The following is a 6,000-nucleotide window of genomic DNA, read 5'->3' on the forward strand; positions in this document are numbered from 1 at the left end:
ATTAGTAAGTTTCCTGGATTTCTTCTCCTCAGTTGAACTCTCAATTTAAATGCAAAAGTCTTCAGTTTGCAAAATTTACCTTTTCTTCTTCTGTGTCTCAGTGCTAGTGAAGAATGGAACAAGATCCAACTACCATCGGCAGAGGATAACCCTCACTGCGGTGGGGCACAGGGCACGAGTTCAGGTGCTAACCCAATCAGATCCAAAGCTAACACTGCTGCCAAGAGACTGAGCCACTGGAGCCAGCCACCTGCCCTCTCCAAGCCTCAGTTTCCTCACGTGTGAAAGTCTAGCAATAATATCAATTTCACTGGGATGTAATACGGATTAGCTGGAGAAGCTGGAGCAGAAGTACATGACCCATGATACATATGCTACAGGTATCATGGTTCATATCATACCTGTATCATATCATATCAGATACATATGATACATATGATACAGGTGCTAGTTTCCTACTTCTTCCTTCCACAGGTATAAAGGTAGGTATTAGCACTCCTCAAGTCACGCTGTTCCAGGTTAAATAACCCTCCAGAACAGTTCCATCTTTCCGGCTTTTTTTTTTTTTTTTTCTGAGACGGAGTCTCGCTCTGTCACCCAGGCTAGAGTGCAGTGGCACGATCTCGGCTCACTGCAAGCTCTACCTCCCGGGTTCACGCGTTCTCCTGCCTCAGTCTCCTCAGTAGCTGGGACTACAGGTACACGCCGCCACGTCTGGCTAATTTTTTATATTTTTAGTAGAGATGGGGTTTCACCGTGTTAGCCAGGATGGTCTCAATCTCCTGACCTCGTGATCCGCCCGCCTCAGCCTCCCAAAGTGCTGGGATTACAGGCATGAGCCACTGCGCCCGGCCCTTTCCAGCTTTTTTTTTCTGGGCTATCTTTTATTCCTCCTTTACCTTCTTGAAACTTGGCAAGACTGATCAATAAGAAGTGTTGCCTAAAGATGAGCTTTCAGTACTCTGGAAATTAGGGTCAAGCGGCTGTGTTGCTCTCATAACCTGGAGTATAAATCTGCCCTTGATGTTTGCAGAAATGTCTCCAGGCTTGCCACCACTATTTATAGACACAAGAAATGACAAGGGGTGCTGAGAAGGAGATCTGTTAAATGTTAATTTGACCATGTGATTGCAAAATGCATTTGATGACAATGACCTCTACACATTTCTCCAGAGTTCTTTTAAGTTGCCTCAGTGAGAGGCATTATAGACAGAGTTATTAGGCTGGGAAATGGGGGGCTCAGACCCTGGAAAGAAGCCATTGGGATTTGCTGATACTGGTATCCCCAATTTCTGTTCAGTATCCCTCTTCAGTGGATGCTTAATATTTCTGATGGGTTGGATGAATGAGCAAAGAATTAATGAATGATGTGGACACCCTAAACCAAGGCTTTTTCTTTTTTTTAATTGTTATTTTTATTTTGAGATGGAGTGTCACTCTTGTTGCCCAGGCTGGAGTGCAGTGGCATGATCTCAACTCACTGCAATCTCCGCCTCCTGGGTTCAAGTGATTCTCCTGCCTCAGCCTCCTGAGTCACTGGGATTACAGGTGTCTGCCACCACGCCTGGCTAATTTTTGTTATATTTAGTAGAGACAGGGTTTTGCCATGTTAGCCAGTCTGGTCTCAAACTCCTGACCTCAGGTGATCCACCCGCCTTGGCCTCCCAAAGTGCTGGGATTACAGGCGTGAGCCACCTCACCCAGCCAACTAAGACTTTTTCTACCCTCAATTAAATCCTGTTTAACAACACCAGAGTATCATCAAATCCCTTTTTCCACATTTCATTTTAAAATGCCAGCTCAACTCTTAAAATGAATGAATTTCTAATTGATGCTGATAAATGCAAAGAAAATACTTCACAAAACTGTTGATGTACCTTAATGGCTGGCAGGACAGCAGAAGTGTGGCACAATTGGGCAGATGCTATGGACATGATGGAGCCAGGACACTAAGGATATGTCAAGGGTGGAAGGAAGAATGAACAGCAGACCTGAATAAGACTGGATTGTTGCAGACCCACCAGCGATCATTTTATGGCATTAATGGAGAGCACAGAATTTAAGAACTCATGGTGCAAGACAATTATTTGGTGTAATTAAAAGAGCAGAAATTTTGAAGTCAGACAACTGAGAGTTTGAATTCCAACTTGGCCACTTACTGAACAGGAAAGCTCAGTTTCTTCATCTGTAAAATGGGCAGTAAGTACCTACTACTTTAATTCTCACAAGGCTACTATGAGAATCAAATGAAATAAGCACACATATCTAGAGCCTGATATAATGAGATAAATGGTAATACTGTGGGTGGACAGAGGTTAGGACTAAGAAACAGATCAAAGGTTGGGAAGGGCCACAGGAATCATGCCAGGGTATATGGGGGTAAGATTGGCAGCAATGACCATAGTAGTGACTGTTCAAGAGGTAAGGACACTAGGCTAAAAATTGATCTCAAATGACTAGCCATGAGATTAAAGCCAGTAAGGAAAAGACAGGAAACATCTATCAACAGGGGAAACAGATAATGAACAAACACCCAGGAAGGGAAGAATGTGATCTGATTTCCTCCGGGGTGCTGGCTTGGCCATAGGGAGAGGCCTCTCTGATGGGTGCCATGGCCCTGGGGACAGGATAGTCTGGGTGCAAATTGTAAAATACTCGATATTTGTCTTTGATGCTATTGTCTCTCTGGTCCGTACTTGTTCTAACTCCTGATTTTACCCTTATTCCCAGAACCCAGTGATTATGCACTATCTCCTTCTGCCTGATATAAAACCTGTCTTCCAAACATTCATTCATCCATCTCTGCCCTGGGATAGATGGCAAGTAATGGTTTAAAACACAAGCCCGATCCCACAGTTATTCACATTTGAAAGTCAATTAAACAAGAAAGTTGGTTCTGCAAACGTTTTTGGAACTCTGTTTTGTCCCATGCACTGAGACAGGCACTGAGAATATGGAGGGGACAGAAATGCCTCGCTCCTTGCTTTAAAACACGGTGTGCGCATCATGGGCACCTGGGCATGTTAGCCGGTCAGTCCTCTCGGAATCACCTGCTCCTTCCAAGAGTAAGAAGAGTCAGTCCCAGACACGGCCTCACCAGGCCCCCTCCTGCACACATCCCACCTGGGGGGAGTGTGGGAATTGTTCCCTGTTAACTCAGCTCTCTCTGCCTCACTGCAGAGGGGAGGCAGCCAGTGGGAGAAGCAGGGGAGAGTGCACTGGCCTGGGAAGAGGACATCAGAGTTCTAGCCCTCAATCCTCTTACTCACTTGTTCTTCCACCTTGAGCAAATCATCTTCACTGTCTATGCTTCTGTTTCTCTTTATAGAAACAAAGAGGTGTCTTCCAGCTCCAACATTCTAGGGGATGGCAAGTCATATTGGCTCTGTGACCACTTTGCTTTTTAATAAATTTATGTATGCAGTTATGCCTGGAATAGCAACGTTCAGTCAAAGACAGACCACGTAGATGATGGAGGTCCTATAAGATTATAATACGATATTTTTTAACTAGACCTTTTCTGTGTTTAGATACATAAATACCACAGCGTTACAATTGCCTACAGTATTTGACACAGCAACATGCTGTACAGATATAAAGCCTAGGAGCAATAGGCCATATCCTATAGTTTAGGTGTGTGGTAGGCTACACCATCTAGGCTTGTATAGGTAGTCTATGAAGTTCAAATGACAACCATCGCCTAATGATGCATTTCTCAGAATGTATCCCTGCTGTTAAACGATGCATGGCTGCATACACACACACACGCGCACGTATATGTATATGAGTACCGTGTATATGCCCTCCATTTAATTATATGCCTACCTATATGTATGTGTGTATATATGCATGTATGTGGATGTACATATATACACATATGTACATAACTTTTTGAAAAAGCAGTCATCAGAGCCAATAGGAACAGAGAGGAGCATAGATTTGGGAAAACAATGCTTTAAAGTACACACATCTTCTGTTAACAAAAAGTGTTTTTGTTTTTGTTTTTGTTTTTGAGATGGAGTCTCGATCCGTTGCCCAGGCTGGAGTGCAGTGGCGCAATCTCGGCTCACTGCAAACTCAGCCTCCCAGGTTCAAGTAATTCTGCCTCAGCCTCCTGAGTAACTGGGACTACAAGCGTGCACCACCACGCCCAGCTAATTTTTGTATTTTTAGCAGAGACAGGGTTTCACCACATTGGCCAGGTTGGTCTCCATCTCTTGACCTTGTGATCTGCCCGCCTTGGCCTCCCAAAGTGCTGGGATTACATGTGTGAGCTACAGCGCCCAGCCGAAAAAGTGTTCTTAATCACAGAATATCTTCCCCATAAAAAAGCCAAGGACCTACCCAAGCCAGTTAGAATCAAGATGTGTTGCTAGTGAAAGTACCATTATTTCAGAACGGGGCCCCTGGACACCTGCATTCATTTCCCTGGTCCCAGTTTAAACTGGACTTTGCGACGGCTTGCAGGCTCACTGCCCCAGCATGTTTTGCTCACCATCCCTGTGGTGCAGGACAGTGCTCGTTGTTTCTGGGCTGCATGAAGGAAAATCTAGCATTTGGATAAACGTGTAAAATGAGTGAATGAATTGGTGAACTTTAATATCAAAATTAATGATAACAGTGATGAATGCTAAGGAAGCTATCTCCACATAGCAAGTGAAAGGAGGGTCTTCCTCATCCCAGGCCACAGACAGAATTGAAGGCTCCAGCTTCATCATTGTGTTCACAGAATTCCCAGGTCAGCAGGGACCTTAAATCTTATGCAATCCCAGTTTCTCAGCCCATCTGATCCAGGTAACTTTTCTAAACCATGCTAACAAGTAATCATTGCAATATTTTGCAATATTGCAAAAATATCTATATTTTTGCAATATCTGTCACAGTTGTACAGATATTGCAAACCTAAATGTGCTAAAGTGTGGAGGCAAATATCAAAGCATAAAACATTTGTTGGTCCTGTATTTATGTAACACTGCCTACTAAATGAGTGTCTAAAGAATGTACTTGACATTCCTCAGGACCATGTGCAGGGACTCTTTCCTTCAGGGCAAAACCCAACCAAAATAACATTGAGCAGGATAGAGCTTATTTTCCAAGTATTTTTGAGAAATTCAAGTGCAGTTGGGAAAACATGGAGCCTCACTAGACATCCAAGTGCAAGTCGACCTATTCTCCCTTTTGGAAGAATCTTCACCCACAGACCCCTGCCCTAGACAGGCAGGTAATCTGTGCCCACCACACAAATGATAGCTAAGTAGATCGCCCCCGACCCTCAGGCAAGCAGTTCAATTCACCGAGTGAACAAAAGATGAGCTGAACCAGGCAAATTTCACCCCTGGGCATTTAAGGATTAGAAAATGCAGATAAAGATTTGTTGCTAATCAGCTGTAGAGTGCAGTAATGAGGTGAGAAAGCAGAGTCCCCTCCCCACCGCCCCCACCCCACCCCCCCCACCCCCGGCTGGCTCAGCATAGGGCCAAACAAAGTCACGTACACAACGTTATGGAGTAGCAGAAACTACAAGGAAATGCAGCAAAGCAATTTGGAAGAGGGATTTGGAAGCAGATACATTGAGCGAAGCAGAAAATGAGCGACCATTTGTCCCCTGAGAGATGGGAGAGATGGAAAGGCCAGCTGATAAGACTTTCCAGGCTCATCCAGGCTCAGCCCTCAGTTCTCGCAGGGCCCAGCAATACTAGGTTCTCTGTGTAAACCAGGTCAAGTGCACATGAAACACAGGCACTGATAATACAGGTTACACTAATAATTCCATATAAAAACTTCAAAGTGCAAAGTATGAACATTTCAATATGTTATGTCATTGTTCCATGCTCATTCAGTACCTTCACATCCTCCATGGACTTACTTTCTCAGGCTAACGCTCTGACCTATTTCATATGGCCGTGTGCAGTGGCTCACGCCTGTAATCCCAGCACTTTGGGAGGCCGAGGTGGGTGGATCACGAGGTCAGGAGATCGAGACCATCCTGGCTAACATGGT

The sequence above is a fragment of the Trachypithecus francoisi genome, unplaced genomic scaffold, assembly GCF_009764315.1.
Source record: "Trachypithecus francoisi isolate TF-2019V2 unplaced genomic scaffold, Tfra_2.0 Lachesis_group20, whole genome shotgun sequence".
Classification (NCBI taxonomy): Eukaryota; Metazoa; Chordata; class Mammalia; order Primates; family Cercopithecidae; genus Trachypithecus; species Trachypithecus francoisi.